This window comes from Trachemys scripta, chromosome 10, assembly GCF_013100865.1.
Source record: "Trachemys scripta elegans isolate TJP31775 chromosome 10, CAS_Tse_1.0, whole genome shotgun sequence".
Lineage (NCBI taxonomy): Eukaryota > Metazoa > Chordata > Testudines > Emydidae > Trachemys > Trachemys scripta.
In genome coordinates, this window is record NC_048307.1 from 82,100,156 (window position 1) to 82,112,250 (window position 12,095).

The window sequence follows — 12,095 nt, forward strand, 5'->3', positions numbered from 1 at the left end:
TGGGGGAGCTGTAGGGGTATGGGGGGCTGTGGCTCGGGGTGTGTGGAGGGGGACTGAGGGTTGGGGGGAGCTGTAGGGGTATGGGGGTGTGGCTTGGGGTGTGTGGTGGGGGAGCTGTAGGGATATGGGGGGCTGTGGCTCAGTGTGTGGAAGGGGACTGAGGGTGGGGGTGTGTGGCTTGGGGTATGGGGTGACAGGGTTGGGGGAGCTGTAGGGGTATGGGGGCTGTGGCTTGGGGTGTGTGGAGGGGGACTGAGGGTTGGGAGCTGTATTGGTATGGGGGGCTGTGGCTTGGCGTGTGTGGAGGGGGACTGAGGGTCGGGGGAGGTGTGGCTCAGGGGGTGTGGAAGGATACCCAGAGCTGGAGGGAGATGAGGGTGGGGTGTGGTGCAGGAGGGAGAATGAGGGGAGAAAGGGTGGCAGTTGGAGGCCAAGCCCTATCAGAGGGGGGTTGGATATGGAGGCCAGCAGGGAATGGTGCATTGGCGGGGGAGAAGACAGACATTACTCACTGGATGTATGGGCTGCAGCCCTGGCATGGTCAGGCTCAGCTCTCTCTCCCCCTAGCTTGGTGGGGAGCTGTGCAGAGGAGCACAGTCTTGGTGCTGTGAGAGACGTAGAAGGGCCTTTTTCTGTGGTTCCCCTAGCCGGAGGGGGTGCATGTGCCTGCTGCATCAGCTTTAGATAGACTGCCCCAGCCCATCCTCATGCTGCCCAAGATGCCTCTTACTGTATCCTCTCATTTCTCTCTCATCCCTGCTGCCCCAGCTTTCTCCATACCACCGCATACACTGAGCCAAGGCAGGGGCACCTGCTAAACACAAAGGTACTATAGTTAAGATACGTGGCTCCCACATACATCTACCTGGATGGGACTCTTGTCTGTGCAAGCCACAGAAGCTGCTAGTTCTGAAGGCAGCATTTCGTGACTGAGGTGTCAAACACTGAAAAAACACATAGGGGAAGAACCTGTTGTTTGTAAATCAAACAAATCCCAAAATGGGCAGTGGTCTCTTTAGACGGCTCTGGGTCACTGTGGAGACACTTCTGTAGTCTAGTCTTACAAATGAAGGATTGTCACAAGGAAGACCTTGCAGTCTTATTTCAAAATGCTTTGTTGATTGTAGTATGTCCTGTTGTCAGATGAAGAGGTGGAGGAGGTCCTAGGGTGCCAATAAGGTATTTCTTTACCTTTTGCCAGGCACATTTCTGAAATGAGGTCCCAAATATGTGTTGGCAAGGCTAACTGTCTGCGTCAAATACTGGCTGCACTGGTATTTAGCTCGTGAAACCCCACACTCACTTGCCTCTGTGTATGACTGGACTTAGGGTGACCAGATGTCCCAATTTTATAGGGACAGTCCCGATTTTTGGGTCTTTTTCTTATATAGACTCCTATTACCTTCCACCCCCTGTCCCGATTTTTCACATTTGCTGTCTGGTAACCCTAGATGGACTTATCAGGGACAGGGGCCATTTTCACTTGGATCAGTGTGCAACACTCAATCTGGCACTTCATGCCTCAATCACCTGGTGAGATTCCAACTTGCCTATTGGTTAAGCACCTTTTACCATTCATTGAGACTTAAAGCTTCAGTATACTCTTATTTTATCTCTTTCCCCCCCGGGTAGGAAGAAGCCCTATTCCCATGGACTAGTTTTAAATGTTCAGCACCACCAAAAATGGATCTAGTGGTGTTGCCATCTGTTGCCTGGCTGAAGGCTGTTTCAGCCTCAATTTTCGTAGCTTGGAGATGATTTTGTGTTGATCAAAGCAAAAGTGTGCTGAGCTCCAGGGCAAGGATGGTCTGTAATAACCACCACATAATGACTTTTAGAGATTATCAATGCACCTCCTAAATGAGTTGCTTGGCTCTCCTGACTGAAGCAAAATTGCAGCAAGACCCAGTTAGGAGGGGACTAGTCTTTCATCAAAGCTCAGGAGGGTTGTTTTTATTCCTGAGCTTCGTAGGCTCTGAAATAATATGCATTTAACTAGATTGACCTGAAAAAGACCTGGGGAAGGCCACATGTTTAAAGCATAACTTTAAAAGAAACAAAACAAATTCATAGTTAATAAAATTGCCTTGAAGTGGTCAGAACTATTTTTTCCCTCTTTCTAGAGTTTATGTAATGATTATATCACAAGACTAAGAGCCTCTACTCCTGATTTTTTTTTTCTTCTGTTTTATGACTTGATCTGACCTTGGAAGAGTCATTTTATTTACCTTTATGGCAGTTTCTACAATGACTAAAGTTATGTACATTTTTTTAAAAAAGTTAATGTTTGTAAAGAAGTTTAGGTTTATTGGATGAAGAAGGATACATGAATTGAATTTTATTTTAAAAGTGGCCAAATACCCCCTTCAGACATTGTGAACAAAACTGTCTCTTAGTCTGGGACTTTGTGCCAAGTTTTGTTCTGCAATGAATTTTGATCGCTAAGTTATAAGCCTCTCTAAAGCAGAGTTGCTCATGGAAATAAAATATTTTAGAACCTTAATTAGAGCTGTACCATATAAATATTTTTTTGAAAGAATACAAATATATTTTCTTTTACCAAGCACTTTGACAAAAGCTATGATGAAAATTGCTTTGTAAAAACTAGGTTTTTACTTCCAGATGATAAAATCATATAAGAAAGTACAAACTTCCTTTCTGTACATTTCAATAGTTGTTTCAAATGTTTAAAATCAACAAAAAAAAATTAACTGCTATGTAAGTGTGATTACATAAAAATTCAGTGAGAAACAAATGAAATTCCTTGAGTCCCCCCCCCCCCACACACACACACACTTCCTCTTATTACAAGAATTTCATAAGTTTTGAAAAGCAGAGCACAGCGTTTAATTTTTGACAGTTTCTCCCAGCACGGAACAAGGGCCCAAACCTGAAAGCGAGCACACTTTCACAACTGTTAATGCATTTCAGACAACAGGAAGATCTAGCTTTGTAAACAGAAGCTGAATTTTGATGTTATGCCTTAGTATTGTCACTGTAATCAAATTTAAGTTAGTTTTAATATAACTGTTTTATTTGTTTGGCTCCCCATGTATGGTTATTACCTGGCAATAAATAACTTTCATGGTTAAGCCGGTTGCCTCCCTCGCGCTCTCTCTGCAGCGATGCTTCTCGTACCTAAGCAAAAGATCCCTGCAGCGCCCAAAAATCCCATGGGGTTTGCTCATCAAGTGCGTTACTACCAGAACAATTGTAACATGAAAGTGGGGATAGGGATGTGTTGAACCTGGGACATATGAGGGTGGCAGCTTGAAAGTGCTGCTCGACCCACCCTGCTGACCCAGGCACATATAAGGGGTCAGGTTGGGAGTGCCAATTAATCCGGTCTCGGACATGCGGTGTCTGTGTGTGTGAGTTTGCCTGATTCTGGAGCTGGAAGAACCCAGCCCTGGGAAACCTAGGTCCTGCAGGATAGCTCCACTGGGAGGGAACTTGCAGAAGCGAGGAGTAGAGCTCCGTATGAGAACACAATAACAAGCAGTACATTGATAGAATTACAGAACCCCTCTCCCCCAAAGAGTAACCCTAATAAATGAGCGTACCCCAAGGTAATAGGCAAATCTGGTAACACTTGTGAGCACGTGGTTTATAAATGCAATGTATTCTGATGGTGTTTGGGTACCTATGCCTTCACCTAATGGATGTTCAGCTGTGGAGGTTAACATTCATTTTTTTCTTTGCGACATGAGCACTGTGCTGGGCTTTGTTTGGAGTGTGAGTGCTTTCTTTATACCATGTCAAACCAGGAGTAAGGAATATACCCTGACTCCAGTGTTTGAATGCTGTTTGGCATGCCTTACGTAATAGTGTGTCAGCCTCTGGCCAAGAGAAAAGCCCTCTTTTCTGTTAACTGTTTCTCATTTATGCTGGTCTGGACACACAATACATAGAAGGCATAAAACTATAGTGTAATTATATGTACTACTCAAAATTTCATACTGCTCTCATTACTTGTCTGTAGTGCACAACTCATGCTACTTCTGGCCACAGTACATGGTGTGAGTGAATTGATTTCTGCGGCAAGAGACTTACGTGTTTTTAGTGTAGACTGGACCTTGTCTTTTCAATTGTACAATATCTGAAACACATTAATGGTGCTTAGAAAATACATAACCTCATGAGAACAAGGGAAGGAATCAAATACTACCAATTTTTTTCCAATCTGCCAAAACAGTTCACCAATATCTCATAAATCCCCATAGCCTGTGTGTCAGTTTTTAAACTAAGCCTGAGATTTCATTTTTATATATTTAAATATATGGCAGTCTTTCCTGCAGAAGCTGATTATTCTAAATACATTATAATATGTGTATTGCAGATTTTACTTAGATGCAAGATATAGTGTGCTTTTTTGTACAAAACTCTTCAAAGTATAAGCTTAATGAATACTCTTAAAAGTCCCTTTGGCAGTCAAGCCCATCTTAACTTAGATGGCAAATATCCAAGTGACTTTGTTCTGAAGTGATCACAGATGAGTGTTTTTTCAGTAGCAGTGATCACAGATAATTCATGTAATGACTATAAGCACATTTCTGTACAAAGATTAACAAATAATTAAATAGCATCTTGGTTAGCCAATAGCAGGAGTCGTGTCTTTTAACACATAAAGCATATATTTTTGTAGCTAGTCTCTGATTATTCATACCATTGCTTTACCAGTAGTCCCCCTTTTACTCAGTTGTCACTCCCCAGGATCCACCTGTTTCTGTATAAAACATTACAGATTGCAATGGTGAAAGAGTAGGAAGTAGTTTAACTGCTATATTTAAATTCAGAGCAGCACCAGACCCTGCCAGAACAACAGACATCAAACCTGCAGACATATCTCCACTGCTATGATGATTAATACCCCCCATAACATATCTTTCAAGATCCATGGGTCTTACACATTCCTATGACATGTGTACCTCATCCAGTGCATCAAGTGTCCCAACAAAAACTATGCCCTTGAATGAACTCATACAGAAAAACGATAAAATATAAAAACACCCTATCCCCCATGGATGAACACTTTTCACAAAACGAACTCCATATCTGACTTCTCCGTCCTTGTCCTCAAGCCTACACAACAGCTTCAAAAGGCAAGCTGGGAACTTAAATTCATAACTCTGCTGGACACTAAAAATCCTGGACTTCGAGACACTGCTTTTCATTACAATGTATAACACACACTGCTGTCTACTAACCTTCCTTTGTCCTGCAAAAGTGTTAAGTGCCCATTTCATTTTAAGTGGTCTACCATGTGTGAACCCCTTCTGCTTAACAGTCTGTCCCACCTTGTATTTAGCTGTGACACTGGGGTTACCTTCTGCAGACTTGAGGAAGAGCTCTGTGAAGCTTGCAAGCTTGTCCCTGTCAGCAACAGAAGTTACTCCAAAAAAAGATATTACCCCACCCACCTTGTGTGTGTCTCAGATTTATATATATAATATTTAGTTATTAAATGGGTATTGTAATGTTAAAATATTTACACAATTCCTTTTTTATTGGTAAGATTAAATGAGAAAAACTTAATAGTAATAGATTTTTAAAGACTACTGCAATCATGACCTGCGCAACCCAAGCCACGCAACCTCTCCGGTAGTTTCTGCATCAAGTCCATAACTTTCTTCTTCAAGCAGTGTCCCTAGGGACTCTTGAGGTGTGCATGCATCTCATTTACCTTCAATCAGAGATTTTTCAGCAGCAGTGCTCATTTGGTCTGGGCATGTGCCCTAGCCTTCTTAATGTTCCATACCGAGGATATATAAGGCTGTGACAGATGGACTGCCCTAAATTCCTTCTCAACCACCTCTCCGTGAGACAAAGCATTTTGTAGTGCTTGCCTGCACAGTTATTCATCTTAGCTAGTCTTTAGTACTTAATTTTAAATGTGTTTTATTCTTTATAGTTTGTGTAGTATGTGTTTACTTTAGTTTTTGAGGGTTCTTTCTCCTTTTGGCTGGGGCTTTGCCTCTCATACACCCTCACCTCCACACAGAGGGGCTGTCTCTAGAGAAGCCTGTTTTTTCTTTGGGCATGTTTAAGTAACCAGGCTTCAAACATTGCCTCCCGTGCTGGGAAGCCTTTCCAGTTAGTGATGGCTACTAGCATTGTATCCGCTGCTTCAGGGATATGCACATCCATTTGAAGTGCAAGACCTGTGCAAGCTTCAAGAGTCACTCCAGAAGGGACGGGGAGATAAAACTTCAGCTTTTTGCAGTGGAATGCTCACTTTGTCCTGCTTCAGATCCAGACCCAGAGACCCACCTGGGACATTGGCCTCTGAACGACCATATCACTCTGACAGTGCAGCTCATTTGCCTTCTAGGTCTTTGAGAAACAGACTTTCAAGTGAAATGAGGAAAGTCTCTTGCTAGATCTTCTCAGAGACACCGTGTTCTTAAGACACCTGCTTAAAGGAGACCCCACGTCCCTTAAAGGTTTCTCCAAGTGAAAGCCTTCATCAAAGTCACGCAGTGCTGAAGCCCTTGGTACCTCTGAAGCCTGAATGAGGTGCTTCTGAAACACTTGATACACCCTCATCTGCTGCTGCCTCTTCACTACCGAGAGCATCAGGACAGCAAGAGGCAGAGCATCCCATGCATCCCTTGGTACTGCATGCTTCAGTGTCTAGGACTCATCAAATGTCTGTGTAGATTTACACGGTACCACAGGACCTATTTTTCTCCAATGAACCTGAGTCGTCTTTACTGAGCTCAAGACTCCTGGTACCAAAACCTGAGTTATCCCTAGTACCTCACCTATCACCCGTATTGCCTGCCTCGGAAGTGATTCGGTCTGACACACAGCCAAATACTCCTCCTTTGAGTGCTCTGTTGGAATACAAAGAAGAGAGTTCTTCAGACTCTCTCTAATCTCAGTATAGGGCTACACTGACTGACTGCCGACCTTTGATTACGAAGCACCTGGAACATCAAAAGACACTTCCAGGCTTTTACTACCACGACCTGCCAATCATCCTCCCTGGTATAACTAGTACTGGCTGCCTCCTCTATTCCCCTACAGTCCTCCCTAGTGGGCATATTCTGCTGCCTACCGACAACAGTTTTTTAGGGTACCAACTACTCATGTGGACTGTACCAGACAGCACACTCCAGTTCTCTCTGTCCCACCACATCATTCTTCTCTACAGGAGGGGACCATTAAAAAACAAGAAGAGCTGATGAGGGGACAACTCATCAGACTAATATAGCCTCATCTTCCCCAGATGAGGCTGTCATGCCCCTACCAACTCATGTGGACAACTTCAAGCCATTTCAGGAGTTGATGAAAAGAGTGGCAGATGCTCTCAAGATTCCATTAGAAATAGTTCAAGAGACCAGCATAAATTGCCTGATATTGTACGTACACCATTGTCAGCATGGGTGGCCTTGCTTATAAATGAGGTGCTCTTTGAACCTGCCAAAATGATCTGGCAGAGTCCTGCTATTGCTCCCCACTCCTGACATCTAAAAGAGCAGATAAAATATATTACGTTCTACTAGGGGTTTGGAAGTTTTAGTTTTTTGTCCTGCCCCTAATTCCTTGGTCATGGATACTGTGAATGAACATAGTAGGCAAAAGCATTGAAAGGTATCCCCACGTGATAAAGACCAGAACCACTTAAAGCTTTTTGGCCATAAAAGTTATTTATCTGCAACCCTGTAATACCAGATAGACAATTATCAGGTGATTCTGGCAAAATACAACCACATCAGTTGCCCAAAATATCTTCGCTAATATGGCTGCTTGCTCCATTTCCATAGCTGTAGTTAGGTGTAAAGTCTCATGACTCTAGTCCTCAGGATTTCCCCAAGAAGTCCAAAGCACAGTAGAGGACCTTCCCTTTATTGGTTTGAAATTGTTTAGTGATTCCACAGACAACTCTGTATTTTCTGAAGGACTCCTGGGTGACCCTTCTTTTATTGGGCATATATACACCTGTGAATAAAAAGAGATTTAGTCTGTCTCATGCTTTAGCATCCCGACCCTTCTGTCTGCCCACCTTTTGGGGATTGTCTTCCCATTTTCACATTGAATGGGAGCAGGTTATCACTGACAGCTGGATTTTGGAGGCTATAACATCAGGGTACTACATATTGCCTTCTTACCCTCTTCCCCAATTTTTTTTTCAGGAATCCATCTCATGGACCTCTTCTGAACCAAGAGGTTTTATCCTTTAGCATTGGAGTTGTGGAACTACTTCCCACTCAGTACAGGGGAAGAGGATTTTAATCCAAGTACTTGGTTTCTAAAAAGAAGGCTGGGTGGAGACCGATTCTAGAATTAAGAGGGCTAAATACTTTTGTCAAAGTACAGAAATTCAAGATGTTGACATTTGGAGCTATCATTCCACTCCTGGATTTGGGGAACTATTTTGTGACCCTCAACCTTCAAGAGGCGTACTTTCATGTCAATACGCTCTTCTCCCAAAAGGTTCTAATGGGGTAGGTCAGGACAGTAACCAATATCGAGTCCTTCCCTTTGGACTGTCTACCACCCTCAAAAGGTTCACAAAAGTTATGGTAATAAGCACTGCATAGCTTCACCAGTGGTGGGTAATTGTCTTCCCTTATCTCAACAATTGGCTTCTCAAGGCCATTCCTATACCAAAGTCAGAATCAGAACTGCTGTAACCTGGGCCATGGCTCTATTTAACAGGCTTGGTTTTCAGCTCAACACCGTGAAGTCCCTTCCTCTTACCTGTGCAAAGGGTAGAGTTCCTAGGGCCCACTCTCAATGCCACATGACAGATCAGAGGACAGATTCCTCACTTCTCACACTTAATTGCACAAATTCAATTGGGCCATCAGATCCCTGCCAGATTGTATATGCAACTCCTTGGGCACATAGCAGCATGTACTTTGTCACACTACAGTAAAAAAGTGTCAATGTCCATGCAAAAACTTTCCAGCTGGGTTTCTGTCTATATCCTCTCTTGCTATACAGCCACTAACATACTATGCCCACCTAGGGTTGTAGTTCTGGTATAGTTTTACCATGTCCATGTCCACTATTCCTATTGTAGAGATTTGCCAGGATGCTACATGGGCTTCAATCCACACTTTCTCAAGACAATTCTGTAGTTGATGCTTCTCAGGTAGATGCTGCTTTTGACTCTGCAGTTTAATAGCCCTAAAACAAGTTCCAATCTTCCACCTCCTTCAGGTGATACTACTTGGGAGTCACCTCAAGCGGAGCACCCATAGGAACACTACTCGAAGGAGAGGTTACTTACCTTGTACAGTAATGAGTTCTTTGAGATGTGTCCCCCTATGGGTGTTCCACTATCCGCCCCCCTTCCCCGCTGCTTCAGAGCCTCATCTCCTTGTGGCTTTGCAGTGGAGAAAGAACTGAGTGCGGCCCATCCATCGCAGTCCTATATATCCGCAGCATGGGTCACGAGAATGGCTGAGGGCACATTCGTGGACTGAACAAGCATTGGTGATGAAAATCTCCAACTGAATGCACATGGTCACCTCAAGTAGACCAACCATAGCAGGACACATCTCAAAAAACTTGTTACTGTACCTGTTCTCTGAACAATAGCATGTCTTTTAGAAAGTTACTTGGGCTTGGTATAAAGATTTAAAGTGATGGAGACTGTGTGACTTTTCATGATCTAATTTGCTTTTCACCATTTATTTTGCATTTGATTCAGCCTGGGCAATGGAAATAGATGGGTCCATTTCATTTTTCAGAGTCCTCTGCCCAACGTTGTTGTGTGGGGTGTCCCAGAAGGGCACACATGGGAACCAGGGATGTGGGGGGTGCTGCAGCACCCTGCGGTCCTGGCTGCCGGCCTCAGCTGGGGCAGGAGGGAGTGGACAGTGGTAAGGGGGCCTGCTTTCAGCACTCCCACTATTAAAAATGTTCCAGCGCCACTGGAAGGGCAGAGGGATATTGACAGTTTAAAAGAATTATGAATCCATTTGTATTCCTGTTGCGCTGAGCCCTTTTAGAAAGAAAATGTTTATTCTGTGTAAAATGTATAAACAGTCAAAAAGCCAAACTGGGTTCGGTTAAACCAGTGTAAATCTTGAGTAACTTAACATTAATCTGGGAAATGTGGTGAAACGGTAAGGTAGTAATTTGACGATTATGTAAGTTTCTAACGGAAGACTGCTTTTTGTGAATTATTTAACTCTTACTAAAGAAGACTGAAGAACTTCAGAGAGACTTAAAAGCTAGGTATATGAGTAACAAAATAGATGAAATTCACAGGTCCTCTTTAAAGCCAATCCCAGTCGTCTTGAGGTCAATGGACAAAACTCATTTTCTGTGACTATTTGTCTTACTAAAGCTTGGTCACTCAGATTCTCGCAGAAGGCCAAAACATAAGGCGCATGAGACTGGCGGAAGCAAAAGGAGCTTTAATAGTTAACTAACATTTAAAATCTGGACAATGTTTAGGAATATTTGCCCAGCTCCATTCATTTGCAAGAAGAACCACAATTTAATTTTCATACTGATTAGTTCTTGATCTAGTCAAGCAGGTTCTTTAAAGGAGCAGAGTATAATCATCACCTTCCTTCAAAATAACAAGAAACACCGCCTTCTGTGGAGAGGCAGTTGCTGTACTCCACTTGCTGCACTGTAAGTAGTGAAGATAAAAGTGAGGACAGTTCTTGGGCAGGGGACTACAGGAGGAATGTGATTCACAGGATTCAGCTAGTACTATAATTACTAGTGCAGCTGCTGAAGTAATTCCGGCCAGTACTCAATAAAATCTGTGCTGTGTTCATTACTCTTTCACTTATAGTACAGGCGAGTCTCATCTTATGCTGGGGTTACGTTCCGTTGTCAGCGCGTAAAGTGAAAATCGCGTATAGTCAAAATTACATTGAGTGTAATGGCGGGCGGAATCGCCCGCAGTACAGGTACGGTATTTAAATTGTTGTTTTTCTCTTTTTGTTTTTGTTTTTGCCAACCGCGCAAAGCTGAATTTGCGCATGTTAAATGCACGTAAGATGAGACTCGCCTGTATAAGCCATAACGATGGGAGCAGAGGTAGTGTAATGTTTTGTTCTAATTGCCAACTTCAGACATGGCTTAAGCAGGTACAGTTCCCTTTGCACCAGATGTGAATTTGGCACCAAAACCTTACAGGACTTTCTCAGATGTTTATACTGGAATAAGACTATGTGATTAAAATCAAATCTTCTGAAATGCAGGATCACCAAGGCATTAGTCTGTCTCTCATTAATAATATATACCACTTTGTCTTCAAAACTCACTCTTCCAACACACCTGTGAGATGTAAGTAAAATTCCACTCTTTTAATCCTTTATGGAAGTGACTAGCTCGAGGTCATACAGTAGGTTAGTGTCAGAGGCTGGGGTTGAATTCAGGAATTCTTGGATTTTAAGGCCAGAAGGGATTTCTAATATCTAGCCTGAACACCTGCATAACATGGACAATAAATTCACCCATGCAGTAAGGGGAATTGTTCTCCCCTGACTGCCAGTCTTGTGTACAGACCAGTAGAGAAGGACCCTGCCCCTCTCATTTCATTCATTCCCTTCCAAGGATCTCATGTTTCAGTTTTACTATTAATAACATTTTTACTCTTCCAACTTTGGGTTTCTTCATGTCTTTGTTTTGATAGAAGAGAAGATATTACATTACAGCTATTCACTGTTCTCTCATATGGGAAAAGGTGGGTTTTTTTTAATCTGTTCTTGCTTAGTAGACTTAGCAAAGGCTTTGGGGGGTTGCTTTGAGAAAGAGGTATTCTAAATGGAGGATCAGTTATAGAATCCATCATGAGCTACAGGGGGGAGTCAATTTAAGATACGCAAATTCAGCTACGTGAATAGCGTAGCTGAATTCGACGTATCGCAGCCGACTTACCCCGTTGTGAGGACGGCGGCAAAATCGATTTCTGCGGCTTTCTGTCGGCGGCGCTTACTACCACCTCCGCTGGTGGAGTAAGAGCGCCGATTCGGGGATCGATTGTCGCATCCCGATGGGACGCGATAAATCAATCCCCGAGAGGTCGATTTCTACCCGCCGATTCAGGCGGGTAGTATAGACCTAGCCTACTGACTCTGCTCCCATTCAAGTCCATGGCAAAACTCTCATTGACTTCA